The sequence below is a fragment of the Salmo salar genome, chromosome ssa24 (genome assembly GCF_905237065.1).
Source record: "Salmo salar chromosome ssa24, Ssal_v3.1, whole genome shotgun sequence".
Classification (NCBI taxonomy): Eukaryota; Metazoa; Chordata; class Actinopteri; order Salmoniformes; family Salmonidae; genus Salmo; species Salmo salar.
This window is the reverse complement of record NC_059465.1, coordinates 25,625,739-25,649,069: the sequence shown is the minus strand read 5'-3', so window position 1 is coordinate 25,649,069 and position 23,331 is coordinate 25,625,739. Positions and strand designations below refer to the sequence as shown.

Below are 23,331 nucleotides of genomic sequence, written 5' to 3'. Positions count from 1 at the left end.
GGGAAAGAGAGGAGAGATGGGAAAAGAGAGGAGAGAGGGGGAGAGAGGAGAGAGAAGAGAGAGGGAGAAAGAGAGGAGAGAGGAGAGAGAAGAGAGAGGGAGAAAGAGAGGAGAGAGGGAGAGAGAGGAGAGAGGGAGAGAGAGAGGAGAGAGGGAGAGAGGGGAGAGAGAGAGGAGAGAGGGAGAGAGAGGAGAGAGAGGAGAGAGGGAGAGAGAGGAGAGAGGGAGAGAGAGGAGAGAGCGGGGTGGAGTGTGGGGCTGCATCACAGGGAGATATATAGATGTCAGGCTCTGTGGGACAGGGGTTTAGCCCGCCTCTACTCTGTGGGACAGGGGTTTAGCCAGCCTCTACTCTGTGGGACAGGGGTTTAGCCAGCCTCTACTCTGTGGGACAGGGGTTTAGCCAGCCTCTACTCTGTGGGACAGTGGTTTAGCCAGCCTCTACTCTGTGGGACAGGGGTTTAGCCAGACTCTACTCTGTGGGACAGGGGTTTAGCCAGCCTCTACTCTGAGGGACAGGGGTTTAGCCAGGCTCTACTCTGTGGGACAGGGGTTTAGCCAGCCTCTACTCTGTGTGACTGGGTGGTGGATGGCAGGGAGAGAAATCGCCATCCGTAGCAAAACTAGACAAAAGCAGAGGAGACTCAAATGAATCATTTTCCAACTATTATGAGCTCAGAATTTGGCATTTGTATGTACCATCAATGATGCAAAAGATATTGTATAATTTTAAAAAATTCAAACAGTTGGGTAAGACATTATGGCTGATATTCATCATTGTATACTTCTAAGTGTGTCATAACAAAAAATAAAACTATATTTCAATGATAAAATTGAATACTGGTGAGAAGATTCCTTCGTTTCACAAATACTAAACATTACACCTTCTCTGTATAGGCTGCACTGGCTGGCAGAGGAGCAGAACTCTCAGGAGTTTTTTTTTCAGCCAGTCTGTCACCCAAACACAGGCCCCGCCCACACCAGCAGCCATTCAATAGAGAGGGGCTCTACTTTCAATGGTCTGAACACTGACCAATCACTGAGCCCTAGCCTCTGGCTCTCAAAAGCTCAGCCAATAACTGATCTTCCTCTTCCACACATGACTAAATTCGCTCCTGTCCATCAACTGGTTCATATATATAGTTCATGCAAGAAAATGTGGAGCAGTTCAATAACTTGCGTAGTCAAGCTCCAGTGTGTATGTGTGTGTTTGTATGTGTCTGTGTGCGTCTGTGTGTGTGAGAGGGAGAGAAACAGAGTGAGAGAGAATGGAGGGAGAAAGAGGGAGGAGAGACAAAGAGTTAGAGTGTGTGTCGAAAGAGAGAGAGAGAGAGAGAGAGAGAGAGAGAGAGAGAGTGAGAGAGAGAGCGAGAGATTGGGGGATTTGTAAGGCATTTATATTTGCTAACTACTGGCTGAATTTACATTGGAACAGGTAGAAGATCAGATAGACAGAATTTGTTAGCGTGTGTGATTGTGTGAATATGTTTTAGTATATGTGTTTGTGTGTGGGGGACAGAGACAGAGACATAGAGAGAGAGAGAGAGAGAGGGAGGGAGGGAGGAAGAGAGGGAGGGAGGAGAACCCGTTCCCCTTAGTTCCACACTAATCTCGTTCCTAGCAATGGCCTGGGGACGAGGTTAGTTCCACACTAACGCTTCAATGTGTGCACTTGAGGGAAGTTATGGAAGCTTTTTTTTCTTTCTTTTTTTCCCCCACCTATACACTCTTCAACATTCTGCAATAACATTGACGAGACAAGAAGAGAACTGAATAACTTTCCACTATTATTTAGGTGAGTATCCTTTATGTCTCTAACTCTTCCTCTCCCCCCAGTGTCTATTCATTTACAATCTGTGTTTTGTAACAGTTCACCTCTGGCCAACTGTGCCAATCTCTCTCTGCATGATTTCTGCATGGCTCTGAATATAGAACACATTCTATACAAATCATTTCTGAATGAATGTTTTCCTGTATTTGTTCACTGATGGTTTAGTTGAGTGTACTATAACTGCAATTAATGACTCTATTTTCCACCTACCTATTAGTAAAATGACTGTTTATAAAGAAGATGATAGTATAAATGTTATATTGTCTTTAAAAGACAGAGCATATTTGTGGGGTTATTATGACGTGTGTGTATAGGCATGTGAGAGTTTACGTGCTAGGTATAGTTTATCTTAAAGAGAGCATGAGTGCTCTGAACAGAGGGTCTGTGTGTCAGACACTTTTTAAAAGGATGAATGTGTGAAAGAGAGAAACAGAGGGATTGTGTACAGTAGACAAAATATGTGTGAGTGTGTGTGTGTGTGTTTTTTTATATATTTTTTATTTAACTTTTATTTAACTAGGCGAGTCAGTTAAGAACACATTTTTATTTACAATGACGGCCTACACCGTGTGTGTGTGTGTGTGTGTGTGTGTGTGTGTGTGTGTGTGTGTGTGTGTGTGTGTGTGTGTGTGTGTGTGTGTGTGTGTGTGTGTGTGTGTGTGTGTGTGTGTGCGTGTGTTTGTCTGTGTGAATGAGTGCATGTTTCCCTGTGTGTGTTTCATAACGCTGGTTCCTGGGAATGTTGGCTGCGCCCAGTAGCAGTAGCAGGAGTAGTTGTTGTTTGACTGTGAGGAACTGAGCCAGACAGTGGACAAAGCGTCCAGCCCCATCCAGACAGAGACAGCCATGGCAGGTCAGCCATTAGAGCAGTGGCTGGGGACAGGATAGGTCAACCAGCTGCTGCTCAATGTGCTGGAGGAGGGGACGCTTGGCCCGGGGTTAGAGTGGGACCGGACGTCGCGGGAACAGCGGCTTCTTAAAGAGCAAACCACTTCTCTCTCTCTCTCTCTCTCCGGCCCCCAATCTCTGACTCAAAACATGCAGCGTAGTAAAAAATGCTGCATAATGTAAGAAGATGTATAAACAGCAGTGAAAGAGGAAGAGAGAGAAGAGTGTATTTATGAGAAAGACTTGTGTATTTTTTTTCCCGGCGGTGTGTGTGTGTGTGGGGGGGGTCGTAGGGGTTGGAATGTATTGAGTGACAGGAAATACAGCTGGTCGCTAGCTATCTTTTTTGTCGTGTCTGCTTTTGTCCAAAGCCCTTAATCCACTACAAAAGCTGTCTGAGAGAGGGACTAATAACACCAAAACCATTTCCCAAATTACATGAACAAACCGGCACAGTGACTCAGAGAAAAACATACCTTACAGAGGCTTACGACAACAACAACTAAATACCACAACAAGTACTAAAATAACATCTACAATAATATCTGGACACTGCACTGATGACATGAGAAAAGCAGCTTTAAAAACAGCTTTAAAAACAAATGTTATAGCTGCACAGCTGTGGACTAAAGACAGGCAGCTTTTGACTCCATAGGCATTGTTAAAAACAGCTATGAATTTGGAGAACATCAACAGAAAAACAGCATTTGGTGTGCATGTGTGTACCACATCCCCAGGATATAGACTCTCTGATTCAGACAGACGTGCTGAAAGACCCAGTACAAGTTGTCCTTAGAGATGACTTGACATGTAGAGTCTTGTTACTCTGAGTCACATGTCACTTGTTGATCTTTGAGTATTGGAGACTGAGGTATGAGTGCATGCTTGGGGTGTCTGGGTGTAGTATGGACTACCCTGTACAGGAACTAGACTTTGCTCTGAGGCTGGAGCTTAAGCCTGTAGCTCCAGATCCCTCTCGGGCCCCTTTACCTGGATTTGAATAGAAACCAGACAGTGATTCCCCCCTCTCTGTCACCACTCCCGCGCTGGACAATGAGGATTTGTTAGCGCTCAGCCGCGAATCATGCTGAAACAAAGCACATAGCCACGCAGCCCAGCATAGCACAGAGCAGAGTGGGGCGGGCAGGCAGAGCGCCAGCAGGGGGGCCAGGGGGTTTGCGGGGGTGGGATTAGCAGACGAGGGCTCAGGCTAGGGGGATGGGGGATGAAATGGACAGGAAATTACTGGCTTTGATGAAGCAGTGGCAGATTCTCGCTCCCTAAAATAGGACACAGAGGCTCCTCCAGGGCCTTTCCACAGCTGTAAAACCCTGTCTGAGCAGAAGATGTAACCACACCTCTGTCACCTCGATCTGGTCATGATGGGGCTGTTAAGACCCTGCACAGGGGCTGTACAAATACTCACAAAAGTCTCCTATTTAGTATCTCTCTCTCTCTCTCTCTCTCTCTCTCTCTCTCTCTCTCTCACACTCATTCACAATCTCCGTCCCTGATCACACTGTTGGAATCAGGTTAGTCTAGATGACCCATTTTCACTTGACATCAGCACCCTGCATAGATATCTTACTGTAGGAAAAACGCAGACTTCACTGTTCAAATTTAGAAATTGTGTATGAACATTTTAAAACCCATAAGACCGTGGAGAATGTTCCCGACCAGTGCGCTTCCTACATCAAAGTAAAAGGGGCCCAGATGATGAGATAACTCTGAAGTGTGAAATCTGAATTTGGCATGCTTACAGTGAATAATAATTTGTCATGTTAAGTGTAACCGAAATTGGCTTATCAGTTTCCTGAAAGGAACTTTGTGTGGATAAAAAGGGTTTCTTGTCATCGCTCTGTGCTAGAGCGGAGATCACAGAAGGAAAAGGGAGGATGCTCAACCTCCTATTCTTCTCCTACAGGATTCCAGTCTGTCTACCTACTCTAAAATCCATGTTTTAATTATTATTAGGCTGTTTTACAAGATGTGGTCTGGATTATTTCCTTTGAAGATGAATCATTCTGTTTTTGCACTGAGAATTTCTCATCATTGCATTATCAGGAAACATAAATCTGTTATATAATGTAAATGTTGTATATCACAAACTGAGGCTCCATCCTGCAGCCTCCTTCGCTATGCTGAAGCAGGGAGCAGAGAGCGTAATGTGTGTTTGTGTGCTCAGTGAATATCGAGATGGATTAGAAGTCCCGTCTGGCTGTGTTAGAGCTGACCAGACAGGGGCAGCAGATACAGGCCGCAGGCTGGTCATCTGCCTCTCAGACCCACATTGCTCTGATGTGCACGTCTCTTCCCATTACAATCAGACGCCACATTACATCAGCTGAGAGGCCAGAGAGCTGCTATCTGCATACAATACATACCCTCTCCACAGGCTCTTCTCCAAATAACCTAGCACTGTCACACCACCACCATCACCATCCTCCTGGCATCCATCGCCTGATTCAAGGTAATACTATTCAACTATCACGCTATGTAACACTCACTGAGGTCAAGTCCCTATATCAAACCATAACTCTTCTATTTCTGGTGTACTGATAAGTAGTAACATGTATTTCCGAGCCTTCTATCAGTTTGCAGGCCGTCAGTCCGGGCCGGGATATTTTTTATTTTTACCTTTATTTAACTAGGCAAGTGAGTTAAGAACAAATTCTTATTTTCAATGACAGCCTAGGAACAGTGGGTTAACTGCCTGTTCAGGGGCAGAACAACAGATTTGTACCTTGTCAGCTCAGGATTTGAACTTGCAACCTTTTGATTACTAGTCCAACGCTCTAACCACTAGGCTACCCTGCCACCCCATATCATTGGCTATGGAGTGAAAAGCAGGCTCAGCAACAGACAAGGGCTGTGGGGAAAGTTCTATAATCAGCATGTGGTCCCGTGTGGCTCAGTTGGTAGATCATGGTGTTTGCAACGCCAGGGTTGTGGGGTCGATTCCCACGGGGGACCAGTACGGAATATGTTTTTTATGAAATGTATGCATTCACTACTGCAAGTCGCTCTGGATAAGAGTGTCTGCTAAATGACTAAAACGTAAAATGTGGATTAGCAGATGATAAATCATGTGTTCACAGAAGTATACTGTCAGTGCTCTGAGGGAGAGAGAGAGAGACAGAGAGAGAAAGGAGTGGGAGGGACAGAGGCAGGGAGATGGAGAGAGAGTGGGGGGGAGAGAGAGAGAGGCTGGAGAGAAGGATAGAAAAAGTGGAAGAGAAAGAAACATTACTGATGTTTTTATTGTAATTTAAAATGGAAAAAATACAATAATGCTGGCTACCACGTTAGCGAGAAAGGGAAGAGAGAAAGAGGAGAGTAAAATTCAAAGCTCTGCCAACACTCCAGTTAATACAATCTTCTGCCTGTCAGATTACCTACTTTAATCCAGAAAGGTTAAACGCCTCTTAGAAATCTGAAAGGAGACATGAATTCAGCTGAGATTTCCTCATGCACCGAGAGTGGAGGAAAGTGCCTGGAAGAGAGGTTAAGACTCAATGCAACTAACTAACTCTCTGGATCGATGCTCTTAACTCTGCTCCCCTGACTGGTTACACCTCAACAGATGTACTATATGAGTCAAAAGGATTCCTGGCATGGAGCTTTATTAACAGCACAGGACATCAGAGCTGTAATGTGCTACTTTAATTCAATCAAATCAGCGATATTATGAGTGACATTGATTGAGCCTTGGCTTGCCAATTGGCATGCCAATACCTGACTATGCCCAAACTCAACTATGCATACATAGAATGGTAAAGACTAAGTTATCAGGGCAGAGTGGACTCTGTGATGAGGCGGGGGTCACAATGTTATTAGTGTGCTGCTGGGACTGGAGCTCACGCTGTGACACAGAGACAGACTACTGAGGAATAGAAATGCTTAGTTCCTTACACTGATTGATGGGTACAGTTTTACACATGATGATGTGGCAGTTTGTACTCAGGTGCCTGTCTGCTAGAGGAAGCTCAGACGATAAGACGCCAATGGGTCAAAGAAGAGGCCCACACATGAACTACTGACGTGCAGAGAAGACAAAAGGGTAACATCCACATTCATCCTGCTCATCCCTGGGTGGCAGGTAGCCTAGTGGTGAAGAGTGTTGGGGCTGTAACTGAAAGGTTGCTAGTTCAAATCCCTGAGCCTGCAAGGAGGAATAATCTGCCTGGGCAAAGCAGTTAACCCAAAACAACAACTGCTCCCGGGTGTGGATTATGTTGAATAAGACATCCCCCTGCACCTCTCTAACTCAGAAGGGTTCAGTGAACATTTACATTTAAGTCATTTAGCAGACGCTCTTATCCAGAGCGACTTACAAATTGGTGCATTCACCTTATAATATCCAGTGGAACAACCACTTTACAATAGTGCATCTAAATCTTTTAAGGGGGGGGTTAGAAGGATTACTTAGTTAAATGTGAAAGACACATTTTGGTTGAATGCATTCGGTCGTGCAAATGACTAGGTAACGCCTTATGTGGAATAACCAAGTCCATTCTACTGAGAACGAGGATAGACTTGGCGTGCCAATACCTGCCATAAGGCAACACAGCTCCAGGACAAAAGAAAAGTCAATCTATATTCAGGTCATTCCCATGCTGGCTCACTGCCCTGGCTCCCAGTGATAACAGAAACATGAAATCAGCGATCCCACCCCTCCCTGCTATTTTAAATCTCACTGTGTGAGACATCCCTCCATTGAGCCACCAGCGGGGGGTGGAGAGGCAGGTGGGAGAAGACGAGAGTAGAGATGGAGGGGAAGGAGAGATGGCGGGCGGCTGCATGCTTTATTTATTGTGATTCAGATTGCAGTGAGTGCAAACAGTCAGCCGAGGAGAAACTAATCCTCTGGGCTTGGAGATGATGCCATGACTGCACTGCGTCTACGCGGCATCTTAAAGATGAATTATGCGCCGTAAACAAGTGTTGTGTAACCTTTTGTTTGAGTCAGCCTTGAGGGAAAACGTAGTATGACTACTCACTACTGTAAGTCATTTCTCGATAAGAGCGTCTGCTAAATGACTCAAATGTTAATCTAGGAAACATTTTTCTGTGTTCAGAGAAATATGTCTGCTATGCATTCTTTAACGACTTAACTAACACATCTTCAAATAAACTGTACTGTTGTACTATAGCTCTGATAACAATATATCATAGGACCACAGTTGTGGATTTTGGTCTGAGCTCTATGACAAAGCCAGTGTTTAACCCAGTGGACCTGACCAATGAAAAGAGGCTCCTTGAGACAGACGTGACAGCAGACACCAGAGAAATGTCACGGCTAACTCCAGTAGACACTAGCAAAGGGCTGCATCCCTTTACGTTAGTAATCTTCTAACTCCAGTAGACACTAGCAAAGGGCTGCATCCCTTTACGTTAGTAATCTTCTAACTCCAGTAGACACTAGCAAAGGGCTGCATCCCTTTACGTTAGTAATCTTCTAACTCCAGTAGACACTAGCAAAGGGCTGCATCCCTTTACGTTAGTAATCTTCTAACTCCAGTAGACACTAGCAAAGGGCTGCATCCCTTTACGTTAGTAATCTTCTAACTCCAGTAGACACTAGCAAAGGGCTGCATCCCTTTACGTTAGTAATCTTCTAACTCCAGTAGACACTAGCAAAGGGCTGACTCCCTTTACGTTAGTAATCTTCTAACTCCAGTAGACACTAGCAAAGGGCTGACTCCCTTTACGTTAGTAATCTTCAGAACTGCTCAGAGAAAGAGATTCAAATACATATTCATCAGCTTAACCACTCCTGATTAACACGAGCCAGTGCTGCTTCACATCTGAAAGTGGACGGTGACATATTCTGAACTCTACTCAGTGGATCACTTTAACAGAGCCAGTCTGAGGTGACAGGACCTAACCCGAGAGAGAGAGAGAGAGAGAGAGAGAGAGAGAGAGAGAGAGAGATAATGTCCGACCCCAACACATTGACAACTGCTTTTACACAACAGAGCATTCCAGTCTGTGAGAAGGGAGAATGATAGCTAGCTGCAGTGGGTGTGTGAGGAGAGAGATATTGAACCGTAAAAGAAACAGCCCGGACTGCGGGAAGGGATCTAGTCCCATTTTATAAAACTGAGACACTCTCTTTGTAAAGAGTTATTTGTCTCCTTACACTACTAGCTAAGCTCTTCCCTTTGTGTGAAGGAAGAGGTTAACTACGACACCGTGGAGGGTTAGATAGAGCCGCCTGAGAGCGTTGAGGGTTAACTCTAAGTGCTTTTTGGCATTAAAGATAAAAAATGGCTCTGGCTGGCGCGCTGAGCGTTGGAAATGAAACACCCGGAGCATTGGCAGCGTCAGCGGTGGCACGTGGAGGGTTCTGGAGGCTTGGCATGGCGGACTGGGGCTTGGCGCTCTGCCTGGCAGAGATCTCCGAGTAGTAGTCCCTCAGCGCTGGGGGTGGTCCTTCCTTCCACCTGAGCCTCAGAGTATCACACCATATCATATAATACTACACCCAGTTGCTACAACTGTACGCTAGCTAACCACTAGCTACTCCACTACGAAACTGTAACAGACATCAACTATCACTACACCATAGCGTGACACTTAACATGATACTACCCCACTGCACCACTAAATCCAATTAAAAATACTCAATTTAGAAGAGGGATGTCCATTTCTGCAAGTTAATAACTTGTTAAATCTGACTTAAGAGCACATGTTCTGACTGGCATGGCAATTAAGGCCTATTTGTTGGATTTGATTCGAGTTTTCTAACAAAATTCAGACCACTCCATAAAGTGATTAAATGTGTCTATATACAATGAAATGACAGTGTCCAAGGTCATTGTGTAATGCTGACAGACAGTCAGAGACGTAGTGGAATGTGTACGTCAGAGCATGTCGCAGGCCGATAGAGACTCAGGAGAGGATTTCTGAACTGCCATGTTAAAAGTGTCAGATTAAAGGGATTTATCTTTATCCCCAGAGTCAGATGAAATTGTGGATTGTCCAGTCATTGCGCTAACGCTAGTTAGCATTGGCTCTAACTACCTCTAACTTCCTTCATACTGTACAGAGACATAAACATGGTATCCACAAGCTCAACTGACTCTGGAGAAGTAGATCAAATCCTGAATTATCCCTTTAAAAATGGGTACAGTATGTGACAAAATGCTCTCACACATTCCCACCGTCAAATATATAAGTGTTTAAATGCAGTCTCCTCATGTCTACTGTAGATTGTATTAGATCAAATGTTAATAAGACACAGATTGCCTAGCCTTGTTTCTTAGTGTCAGATAGGTAGAATCCAGGATCCTGTTTATGGATTTGAGCACCATGACGTCAGCCAGTCAGACAGTACACTGTGTGCCATTCTCATTGTCTGACCTCTGGAATGTGCTGACAGTGCAGGGTTCACGTTGGTTCAGTGAGTGTTACAGTTAAATCCAGTTCACTCTATGTCCTCCTGGTTCACTGGTATCACTCAATCAGTCCAGAACACTCAGTTCCGATTTCCCAACTTGACACTTATGCAAAGTGCAGTGAAAAGTACAGATTGTTTCAGTGATAGCAGCCTGGGTTGTCTTAGACAGAAGTGGTGCATAATCCAACCTATTTATAAGTAAGTATGTGTGGATTTTGGGATTGCCCATGTGTTCTGTGTGCAAACAGAACATGTCAGTCAAACGAAAAGAGAGGAAAGATATTCCTAAATGAAAAGCCCCTGTGTGTCTGGGGTAGACAGCCAAAGCGTACAAGTGCATAGGAAAGTAGGGAACCACAGCCAACCCAAAGCCAGGATAATCTCTGACCAGGCTGAAAAACAATCACTGCTTACTTTGAAACTCAAGATCCTCTCTACAAAATGAGGATGAGAGAAAAATGCTTTTCCAACCATTTTTGGTTAATCATCAAAATTGCCACAGAAAATAACTTGCAAGGGATATATGAAATTAGATTGAATGTGAGAAACATGACAACAGAATACTGTAGTGATAGTGGTGTCTCAGTGAACTGTGTCAGAATGCTACATATTAATAGTCTATTAATTCAACCAACTGAGCACTTCATTCTTTCTGCACAGTATGGGTGATGGTGGGTCTCTTACAGCAGCCTGAAGGTGTAGAGACAACGCTACTGTATCAAACTCAGAGGTCTGGTGAACCAATCAATTATATCAGTCTTTCATGTTTGATAGAATGAACAGAGACAGAAAGCCTGTAATCCAGTGCTCTATACCAAGACATATTCTAAAGCCAAAAATATCCCTCTAATTAGTTGCATAATATTCCATATTTTTTTAACCAGCCTTTGTATCCGACCACCCATCCTGAATACCAGATGTGTGTGCCAAAGAGTAGAAGAAATAACAAAAGCAAGAGAAGTGTCTAAAATCCCTGCTGCATGTTACATAGTTAAGAGGAGCAGCCCAATTGGAGAGTCCGTTAATAAAACATGACTGCATGAGTCTCCAACCTCAAAGAGGCTAACACAGTAAGATGCTGCGTTCCCTGTGCAGTGCAGAGCAGTGGCTGGGGTTAGGAGCAGGGTAGCGGGAACAGCCGTCAAACCATTATCAACGCTGCAGCGCAATGGTTTAGCCCGTAGAGGATTTTTCTACAACACTCGCTCAAATAGCCATCATGCTATAATCCCATTTCTTCAATACATTTTTTAAGGATTGATTTACTTGCTGTATTGGATTGTATATTCATGCTCTTTCTTCTTCTCTGTCTGTTTTCCCCACATCACAGGTGACTGGGATGTGTGAGGAGGAGAGGTGTGTGAGGAGGAGAGGAGTGTGAGGAGGAGAGGAGTGTGAGGATGGAAGATGCTGGGGGAGAGAGGAGCGCTGCTCTGGGCTCAGTGAGAGGTGAGAGTCTTGTTCGCAGCAGAAGAGGAAGATGATAATAGAATTCACCACAGCTGCTGGAACGACTATTTCGGGAAACCTAACACCATGACTCTCCACTCCTCTCCTGCTGGCACCCTATCAACACCAGCATGGGTGATAACAAACTGGGCATCCTCATTGTAATGAGCAGCCTTCTATATCTGCTGGGCTGGGAACAGCAGCCTATATTGTGGGGTGTAGTGGTTGCTGATCTAAGGACATGAGAGTGACAACTAAAGGATGAGAACTTTCTGCTGGTGCCCTCGGTAAACATTCAACGCTGTCGGTGAGTTTGAGCATCTGTCCAAAACCATCGACCGTTAAATGTACCCTGTGGGTCACCGTTAAAGAGACACCCGGCAAGAAGAGAGACGAATACTTTCTCTAAATCTTCCCTGCTCCCCTGGTGAACAGAATCTTCAGTTACTTCCCATACTGGACTAGTTAAGAGGCCCAACTCTTAAGGCTGCAATAAACATTCATTGCTGTCGGTGGGTTTACATGAGAACGACTCACTGATCAATGAATGCAGACTGCGGTACAAACACCTCAAGGCCTTTATTTCAGCAGAGAGTGATGGAATAGAACGGATGACATGTACCGTGCCTTCAGAAAGTACTACCCCTTGATTTATTCCACATTTTGTTGTGTTACAGCCCGAATTCAAAATGTATTAAATATATTTTTTTATTCTCATCCATTTACACACAATACCCCATAATGACAAAGTGAAAACAAGTTTTTAGAAATGTTTGCACATTTATTGAAAATGAAATTCAGAAATATCTTTGGCAGCAATTACAGCTGTGAGTCTTTGTAGGTAAGTCTCTAAGAGCTTTCCACACCTTGATTGTGCAACATCTGCCCATTGTTCCCTTCAGAATTCTTCAAGCTCTGTCAAATTGGTTGTTGATCATTGCTAGACAACCATTTTCAGGTCTTGCCATAGATTTTCAAGTAGATTTAAGTCAAAACTGTAACTCAGACACTAAGGAGCATTCACTGTCTTCTTGGTAAGCAACTCCAGTGTAGATTTGGCCTTGTGTTTTAGGTTATTGTCCTGCTGAAAGGTGAATTCATCTCCCAGTGGTTGGTGGAAAGCAGACTGAACCAGGTTTTCTTCTAGGATTTTGTCTGTGCTTAGCTACTGTTTCTTTTTAATGAATGATTACAAGCCACCACTATGCTTGAAAATATGGAGAGTAATACTCAGTAATGTGTGGTATTGGATTTGCCACAAACATAAAATGTTGTATTCAGGACAAAAAGTTAATTGCTTTGCCACATTTTTTGCAGTATTACTTTAGTGCCTTGTTGCAAACAGGATGCATGATTTGGAATAGTTTTTATTCTGTACAGGCTTCCTTCTTTTCACTCTGTCAGTTAGATTAGTATTGTGGAGTAAGTACAATGTTGTTGATCCATCTTCAGTTTTCTACTATCACAGCCATTAAACTCTGTAACTGTTTTAAAGTCACCATTTATAGAATATGTTCAAAGTAATGACCCGGGACGTTGGTTATAAGATGAACACTTATTTTTAGTAATAATACTTGTTCACGTTGCATTTTACCACTTTAGATTCTACAAAATAATAAAATAAAGTTTGCTAGCAAAAGCCAGAATAATCACTTCTCACATAACTGGAGCGTTCTCGTTTCTTTGTTCTTACTTCCTGTCGCAAGGCATTCTGGTACTTGCAGTCAATAGCGTAATCAAATACTAACCAATACAACAGAAATATGTGCATTGTTCTCTCAATCTCCATCACATGAATTCTAATACAATTACTATTGTACACATGTAAATAACTTTAAAAGAAAATATACTTAGATACATCAGTGAAATTACTTTAAACATTAACTCTGTAACCCATTAAAGTTACAACACAACACGACTGAGGTACCTTAAAGATAATTGTGTGTGGGGCACAGAGATGAGGTAGTCATTCAAAAATAATGTTAACCACTATTATTGCACACAGAGTGAGATCATGCAACTTATTTTATGACTTGTTAAGCACATTTTTCTTGTTCTTGTTTGGTGGGGGAGCTCATTAAAATAATAGCCAGTGTGTAGAATTATACAAAGGAGGATGCTGTATATTTCTAATGTTTAGTACCTATTTAGGGTACATCACAATGAAGAGAATGACATTCATATCCATAATTATGCATTTTTGTGTAGTACAGATCAGGGACCCATGATGAAATTCCATTACCGCAATGCTGTTACCGGATGTAAATCCACTTCACTTACTGTAGTTCAATAACAAAAAAACAAAAATTTGCAAGGTGTCATGTCATAGCTGACTCCCCATTCTTTCTGCAGACATCTTTAAAACTGAGTTTAACATAAAAAACTGAGGGAGATTTTACTGAAATTCTGTTACCAAACGTTGTATCTGTACAATTCTTCCAGATAGGGCTGACCCCATTTAGTCGACTGGTCGATTGTTTGGTCGATATGCTGTTGGTCAACCGAGATTTCTTTAGTCAAGCAGCAGGAAAAAAAGATATAGTAATCATGGTGTATAAGACACGTCTGAGTGGACTGATCCATTGTGGAGGCCGTGGGGATGGCACAGTCCATCACTCTAAGACATGTGCTAGTGAAATTGTATATGGTTATATTACATAAGAAGGAATGGTGCAACACTAATAAAAAATATATTATTTCATAGTAAATGCGCTTTTTCCCGCGTTGGATAGCGGTCGCTGTCCTCGGTTCTGAAACATCAGTGCGCTGTGGAATTGGCGCCTTTTCCTAGACCATGTTGCTATGTGCATAATAGCAAAGTTACCCAGCATATTTGTGTTGAGAACAATGCAGTGTCGGCAGCAGAGGACTTAGGAGATGAGAAAACAGCCCTTGCCTTAATTGTATTAGAAAAGTGAGGAGAGAGCAAAATCCAACTTAATTAGGTCTATAATCAACATCCTAACTGTTAAATGTGCCTGGCTATATAGCCTACTTTAATAGCCTACTGATTCCATGAGCACCAAGCCTCACGCAACCACAATATGTCGGATAAACAATTTCACAAATTTGGCTGTTTATAATCTTTGCTATGATGTAATAAAGGCTTAAAAAAAATGGTCATTGGAACAGCCTCTGGTATTACTTAGAATGTATTTCATGTTGAGTTCAGGTGGGCCCTGGCGCTTCAGCAAACAAAGGGAAGGAGGGGTGTTCAACAACAATGACAAAAGGTAAAAAGAATTTGGAGCACTCAACAACAAAAAAAGGCAGAGATTGATTTCTTATTGCTCACTTTAATCCATTGTACAGGATGCGGACAGGTGACTGACGCTTGACATCTTCCTCAGAGTGACCTGACCATTGCACTTAGCACTTAGCTATTTATAGCCTAACGCAGGGTGGGCAAACTTTTTGGTTCGAGGGCCACATCGGGATTTTGAAATTCATAGGAGGGCACCATTTTTGGGGGGACCAATTGTTTGTTAAAATCCATTTGTGGGGGCCTCCCGAGTGATGCAGCTGTCTAAGGCACTACAGACCCCGGGTTCACAGCTGGCCGTGACTGGGAGACCCATGAGGCGGTGCAAAATTGGCCCACCGTTGTCCAGGTTAGGAGATGGTTTGACAGGCCGAGATTTCCATGTCCCATCGCGTTCTAGCGACTCCTGTGGCGGGCCGGGCGCAGTGCACGCTGACACTGTTGCCAGGTGTACGGTGTTTCCTCTGACATATTGGTGAGGCTGGCTTCCGGGTTAAGCGGGCATTATGTCAAGAAGCAGTGCACCTTGGTTGGGTCGTGTTTCGGAGGACGCACAGCTCTCGACCTTCGCCTCTCCTGAGTCCATATGGGAGTTGCAGCGATGGGACAAGACTATAACTACCAATTGGATAGAGAAAAGAAAAAAGCGGAGAAAAAAGCGCTAATAAAAATAAATGTATTAAAATTGTCTCCGCGGGCCGGATTGAAGTGCCCGGCGGGGCGGATACAGCCCGTGGGCCGTACTTTGCCCCCCTTTGGCCTAGTGTCTCATTGTGAGACAACAATATAATCCAAGATGAATCAATCAATCCAAGATGTCGTTCCAGTAAGACATGTGTATCTGTCTTTGTCTTATCCTGTGTCTTATCCCGTGTACATAGCCAGTCTTTTTCGTATATATCTTAATCTCACTTTCTATCTAAGAACTAAATATACTTTCCAGCAACCCGCCTCACCCAATGTGGTACAGATCTGCTATTTTTATTCCTTATAACTGGAACTTCCATCAGGAGCAAGCCAGCTAACTAGCTACTAGTCTTTGTTAGCCATGGCTAGCGGTCTTCGCCTTTTTCCCCATCATCAGCCAGCCTTAGCTCGGACAACACCTGCCAGTCTGCACAGCGCAATATCAAGCCAGAGCATATCGGACTGCTTCTCTCTACCATATCACTGCATTCCTGCCGCTCTGGATCATTACACCGGATCATTGCAGCTAGCTAGCTGCAAACGAGTGGCTACTGTTAGCTAACGCCCCTGACCCGAAGCAAGCACCAGCTAGCCTCGAGCTAGGCCCATATACTAGCACATTCTAGGGCACATTAGCACATTCTACATTCTTTGCCAATTGGCCTGGACCCTTTATTGTCGACATGGAGCCCCGCCTATCCATCATGACTGGACTGCCAACGTGATCGCCCGATGTGGTCTCAACAGGCTATTCTGTTACGATGTCGCCGAAGAACCATCTACTAGCCCCGGCCCGCTAGCTTTTCTGAACGCTGTGTCCACTGCTCGCCTAGCGTAGTAGTGACAACGGCACCCTGATTCAGCTATTGCTGTTCTTTTGACCCTATGATCACTCAGCTACAGAGCTGATGCCCCCGGACTGTTTCAATAACACGGTACCTCATTTTGTTTACCTGTCAGCCCCAGCCTCGAACTCAGGTCCTGTATGTACCAAACTGACCCGCTCTGCCCATTCTTCGCCATTTACCCGTTGTTGTCTTAGCTCTCCTGATCAACACCTGTGATTACTTTATGCCTCTCTCTAATGTCAATATGCCTTGTCTACTGCTGTCTTGGCTAGTTCTTACTGTTTTATTTCACTATAAAGCCCTCAGTCTCACTCAAAATGCCTTAGATAGCTCCTTTGTCCCACCCCACACACATGCGGAGAACTCACCTAGGAGCACACTCTTAAAGGAAGTGCTCCTAATCTCAGCTTGTTACCTGTATAAAAGACACCTGTCCACAGAAGCAATCAATCAATCAGATTCCAAACTCTCCACCATGGCCAAGACCAAAGAGCTCTCCAAGGATGTCAGGGACAAGATTGTAGACCTACACAAGGCTGGAATGGGCTACAAGACCATCACCAAGCAGCTTGGTGAGAAGGTGACAACAGTTGGTGCGATTATTCGCAAATGGAAGAAACACAAAAGAACTGTCAATCTCCCTCGGCCTGGGGCTCCATGCAAGATCTCACCTCGTGGAGTTGCAATGATCATGAGAACGGTGAGGAATCAGCCCAGAACTACACGGGAGGATCTTGTCAATGATCTCAAGGCAGCTGGGATCATAGTCACCAAAGAAACTATCGGTAACACACTACGCCGTGAAGGACTGAAATCCTGCAGCGCCCGCAAGGTCCCCCTGCTCAAGAAGGCACATATACATGCCCGTCTGAAGTTTGCCAATGAACATCTGAATGATTCAGAGGACAACTGGGTGAAAGTGTTGTGGTCAGATGAGACCAAAATGGAGCTCTTTGGCATCAACTCAACTCGCCGTGTTTAGAGGAGGAGGAATGCTGCCTATGACCCCAAGAACACCATCCCCACCGTCAAACATGGAGGTGGAAACATTATGCGTTGGGGGTGTTTTTCTGCTAAAGGGACAGGACAACTTCACCGCATCAAAGGGACGATGGACAGGGCCATGTACCGTCAAATCTTGGGTGAGAACCTCCTTCCCTCAGCCAGGGCATTGAAAATGGGTCATGGATGGGTATTCCAGCATGACCATGACCCAAAACACACGGCCAAGGCAACAAAGGAGTGGCTCAAGAAGAAGCACATTAAGGTCCTGGAGTGGCCTAGCCAGTCTCCAGACCTTAATCCCCTAGAAAATCGGTGGAGGGAGCTGAAGGTTTGAGTTGCCAAACGTCAGCCTCGAAACCTCAATGACTTGGAGAAGATCTGCAAAGAGGAGTGGGACAAAATCCCTCCTGAGATGTGTGCAAACCTGGTGGCCAACTACAAGAAACGTCTGACCTCTGTGATTGCCAACAAGGGTTTTGCCACCAAGTACTAAGTCATGTTTTGCAGAGGGGTCAAATACTTATTTCCCTAATTAAAATGCTAATCAATTTATAACATTTTTGACATGCGTTTTTCTGGATTTTTTTGTTGTTATTCTGTCTCTCACTGTTGAAATAAACCTACCATTAAAATTATAGACTGATCATTTCTTTGTCAGTGGGCAAACGTACAAAATCAGCAGGGGATCAAATACTTTTTTCCCTCACTGTATATCTCTGTCATGACATTGGCCTGTGGGTAAGGACCCCCCCCCCCCCATAAATACCTTTCTCCCTTCCCCTCTCTGAATCTACTGAAGGACTTGAATAGCCTGTGTTAAATATAGAGAGTCTGGGAACATCAAACAAATGGGGAAAGGAACCATATTTTGTTAATAAAACCAGTTGGAAATATGCGAGATAACGTAATGAGTATGGATTTCATTTCAGTTGTCATCTGAGACATTATGATTGATGACAGGACGACATAAACTGTACCTGAGAAAGTATACGCCCTCTAGTTATCAGAGTCACATAGAATTGTTATGCAATTGAAATGTTTGATATTGAAAATGTTTGTTAGGAGATGAAATGTAATTTTAGCTTCCAAATGAGAGAATTGGGTTTTCATAAGGAAAGTGCCCTGCTCGATCAGTGGCCCAACCCTGTGAAGAGACAGGGGTTATAAACGATGAAACACCTCCCTCCCCCTCTCCACTATATAAGCCTTTGACGAAAAGATAACCGGGGTTCCAGTACGGGAGGTCTGCAGCCTCTACGTTAGAAGGACACACATGTCAAGAACAGAACTAAGCCAACCTCGGCGTGAGCTTTGGTGGCGAATGGTATGAACTTTGAGCTTATTCACTACAGAAGTGCTACTTCCTAGCCGTTGAGTTAGCAGCGACCGCTGCTTACGTGGGCTAGGAAAGGACGGACGACGGATCCAGTCTAACAACCAGACGAAGATACCACCACGTATCTAATTGACCACCATTGACATTCTTCCGAAAACAGGGAGATCTGTTGGCCAACCCGGCCAGCATCTACGACCAATCTACCGAAGCGCAGCTCAGAGTAAATATTTATTGCATTTTCCTTTTGCAAATGGGCGGTAATTTAGAATGCATAAGATAATGTATTTACGATAGCATAGCTGCTGTTTCTGTGTTCCTAAATCTTCCCGCTCTTTCATTCAAGCCCAACCCCCTTTCCTTTGTGTAACCAGCTTTCATACAGGTTCCGTTCACCAGGGGTGAATTCTGTATGACATCATTGTATTCTGTGTATTTGTAATTCTGTGTGATTAGTTAGGTATTTAGTAAATAAATAATTAAACCCAATTTTGTATTGCTGATTCAGCTTGTTAGCCAGGGTTCGTGAAGATAACTAAGAATTTACAACTTTCATTATGAGACTGAAAATAAGACAAGGGTTAATATTGACTGCTATAGATGTAAAATATTACAAAGTATTTTAAGAGTTTATTCGGAAGATAACGGCTCTATAAACGTTCTTCCGTGGTGCCCTGACTTTCTAGTTAATTACATTTACATGATTAGCTTAATCAGGTAATATTAATTACAGAGAAATCATTTTATAAATTAGCATGTCATATCACTTAATCCGGCATAGCCAAAGACACGACATCTCCCTCACTAACTTTAAGCATCAGCTGTCAGAGCAGCTTACCGATCATTGCACCTGTACATAGCCCATCTGTAAATAGCCCACCCAACTACCTCATTCCCATATTGTTATTTATTTTTTTGCTCCTTTGCACCCCAGTATCTCTACTTGCACATTCATCTTCTGCACATCTATCACTCCAGTGTTTATTTGCTAAATTGTAATTATTTCGTCACTATGGCCTATTTATTGCCTTACCTCCCTAATCTTACTACATTTGCACACACTGTATATAGACTTTTCTATTGTGTTATTGACTGTACGTTTGTTTATTCCATGTGTAACTCTGTGTTGTTTGTGTCCACTTCTTTGCTTTATCTTGGCCAGGTCGCAGTTGTAAATGAGAACTTGTTCTCATCTGGCCTACCTGGTTAAATAAAGGTTAAATAAAAACATTTTAAAAATAAGAAAATTATAATGATAATAAATTGTATGGTAAATTACAAATTATAGCGCAAAATAATAAGAAAATAGTGTGTCTCGTTAATCAATAGGCCATGTCAAAATATACATAGGTGATATTTGGGTGTCTGTGAATCGTTTAGCCCCTTTGGATCCACAGTGTCTAAGGAGTACTGCCATAATGCCACTCTTTGGTTTAGTTTACATTCAGTCAGCTCCTCTTGGTGAAATGTGGACGTGTTCTATGGCTACAAAGCGCAGGGAGGAAGGTGTGCCACGGTTGGCTTCGATGCAGTGGCACGCAAATAGCATAGTCTGTGTTTTTATTTCAAATAGCAGCCTTATGTTCTGCAATGCGAAGTTTCAATGTTTATTTTCACCAATATAAATAGCCCTGCATATGCATATGAGTATTTGTGGTGCTACAATTAATGAAGCTTTGGATTTTGTATTCTTTACCTGTTCTCAGGTGGTAAAACACTTTAGTATTGGGTCGCGGTGTCACAATGTACACAGTGGCCACACTTGAAATTGCCATTGGGTGGGCCTGGGAGCCAAGTGTCACACTTCTTGGGTCGCTGCATGCTGTGTTTAACGGAATCGGCTAGATTGCGCTCACCGGCACAACCCATGTGCGACCGGCAAAAACAAGAACGTGGGGGTGTTTTGTCCTGGTTTCTATTAGTGCCAGTGAGTAGGCTTTAACGTTCAGTCTCTCTAGCACGAGTATAGGCCTGTTCAATGACACCCTTATCATACCCGCTTTGCAGGATCCTGGTGAGCATATCATTAACTTTGCACTTGAAGTCTACATCTGTACTACAGTTAAGTCTTAATAATTGACCCACTGGTATGTTCCGCTTAAGGTGTACTGGGTGGTTACTGTCTGGGCGTAAAAGTGTATTCCTACTCCAACTTGTTTTCTTTATTTTTGTGGATTGTAAGATCCAAGAAGTCTACTTTCTCCCGACTTCTCTCTGCTGTGAATTTGAGATTGGGGTCAGAGAAATTAATATAAGAAATGAACTCTGATAGGAGAGCGTCAGTACCCTTCCATACCAATAGTTGTCGTCAATGTATCTTTTCCAAAGTGCGACATTCTGGAAATATGTTTTTTTCTGGAAATCATAAATGAAGGTCTCCTCCCAGTGTCCCATAAATACATTTACATAGATTGGAGCGAATCCAGCTCCCATCGCTTTATGGTGAATCTGTTGGTAGAAACTGCCCGCATATTGGAAATAATTTGATGGCCTATTTGATGTGAGGGCTTTTTCAGTGAGAGACAAAATAAAGTTAGACGGAGGTAAGATACCTTCCAGTCTAGTGTTGAGATAGTGAGAGAGCGCTCGTAGGCCTGCGTCATGTGGGATATTAGTGTAGAGAGACTGAACGTCAAGTGTAACCAAGATGCTTTCGGTGTCGCATCTATAGTTATTGATGATCTTAAGCACATCCCTGGTATCTCCCAAAAAGGCTGGCAATACTGGCACAAATCAACATACTGAGATATGGGTTCAATAGGGCTACTGTTACCTTACACTATGGGACATAAAGGAGGTTTATCCACACTTTTATGTATTTTCGGTAGGCCATAATAAACTGGACAGGCTGGGTGTCGCATAATGAGAAAGTCCTTCTCCGTTTCCGTTGTCAGTGTGGCATAATGAGAAAGTCCTTCTCCGTTTCCGTTGTCAGTGTGGCATAATGAGAAAGTCCTTCTCCATTTCCGTTGTCAGTGTGGCATAATGAGAAAGTCCTTCTCCGTTTCCGTTGTCAGTGTGGCATAATGAGAAAGTCCTTCTCCGTTTCCGTTGTCAGTGTGGCATAATGAGAAAGTCCTTCTCCGTTTCCGTTGTCAGTGTGGCATAATGAGAAAGTCCTTCTCCGTTTCCATCTGAAAGAGCGTTATCAATGAAGCAATCTATATCCTTTTTTATTCTACCTGTGGGGTTGGAACGGAGAGGGACATAGAACTTAGGGTCAGAAAGTTGAGCATAGACCTCACTCCCTTATCAGCATTTGTCTTTCAGTTCCTTCAAAGCATTTTGTTCATCATTACTGAGACTAACTGCTTGTTTAGGAGTGTTGCGGGCCAATTTAGCAAAATCCTGTTCTATCAGTCTACTGTAGGTGAGAACAGAGGTACTCAAATTAGCATAAGGCACATCAGAAATACCATTATAGTTACTAAACACTGCATTGCTATTACACAATGGTTGCCTATTAGCACAGAATAAATTATTTAAATGTATTGGTGAACAAATTTGAAAGTGTCAACTTTTCATGCAAAAGGTGCCATCCTATTAGAAGGTGAGAAAGCGAGTCCTTTATTCTGGTCTGACACTTGGGCATCCTGAGAGGCGCTGGTGATATGTTGATCACCCAAAGTTCTTGTTGTGGTTCCGACTGGACCTCCTCAGGTGGGCTGGGGGTGAATTTCCTCCCCCTCCAGCCCCGCCGCATCTTCCCGCGGGTTGCCGCTGGTTGCCTCGCACCCGATCACGGCCGGTTGTGATACAACCTGGATAGACGGTGCCATCTTGGTAGTCCCTTGTGTCTCATTCATATTTCTGTAGCTTGTGTCGCTTCTGGTCATTTTGGAACGCAGTGAAAGATGTGGATATCTCATTGGAGAATATGTTGTTTACACTGTTCCAAATTGTCTGAAAAATTATATTTCAATATAACCCTCCTTTTTCTTGATCTCCTTCTTATTGTTATTATTACTATTATTATTATGATCATCATTTTAATAAGTCATTATCATTAGTATGCTCAGTAGCCTATAGCAGCCTTGTATAACCACCATCGATCTGTAGGCCTAAGAGGGCATCCTGTTTAATCTTAATACAGTAACTTACTTAGGCCTATATTTAAATAATTACGGTTTACAGGCTAATGTATCAATCAATCATTAATTTGTTCATGTTACCACACAGCATGAGTCATTCATGATTTGAAATGCAATCAAGCATTTTAGTTTTAAAATAAAATAACAAAGCGAACCTTGAATAATGAGCATAAACAATAAATAAACCGTTCCATGTTGGCAATTGCATTCACAAATGCATGCGACTGTTTTTTCAACAGACTTTCTGGTACACATAATTTATTTAGTGTTTTTTACATTGTTCCAAACGATAAGAAAAATTATATTGTAATCTAACATCACCTGTTTGGCACGCAGGCTTGCTCCTTACTTTATTTTTCTTGATCTCCACTATTTTCCACAACTAGTCAAATTTATTCCACATATCTGACTTACCCTTAACCTCCTGACCAATCAAACATTCCCCCGTTTTGAGTTTATTTGTCAAGTCATCTGCATCATTTTGCTGTCACGTGCTACGGTGTTCGGAGTTTGTTAACCAATTTACTAATGTGAT

The 23,331-nt window shown here is 43.2% G+C and overlaps 1 protein-coding gene and 1 long non-coding RNA gene across 2 annotated transcripts in view; one reads left to right on the top strand and one right to left on the bottom strand.

Annotated features, from left to right (window-relative positions):
- The window catches only part of nr6a1a (nuclear receptor subfamily 6, group A, member 1a), a 141,290-nt gene that overhangs the window by 76,779 nt on the left and 41,180 nt on the right, over positions 1-23,331 (bottom strand). The gene's annotated exons all lie outside the window — the stretch shown is intronic.
- LOC123730376 (uncharacterized) lies at positions 1,322-13,234 on the top strand. The gene is made up of 2 exons (XR_006761743.1): positions 1,322-1,795; positions 11,452-13,234. It is a non-coding gene; the product is annotated as an uncharacterized lncRNA (long non-coding RNA).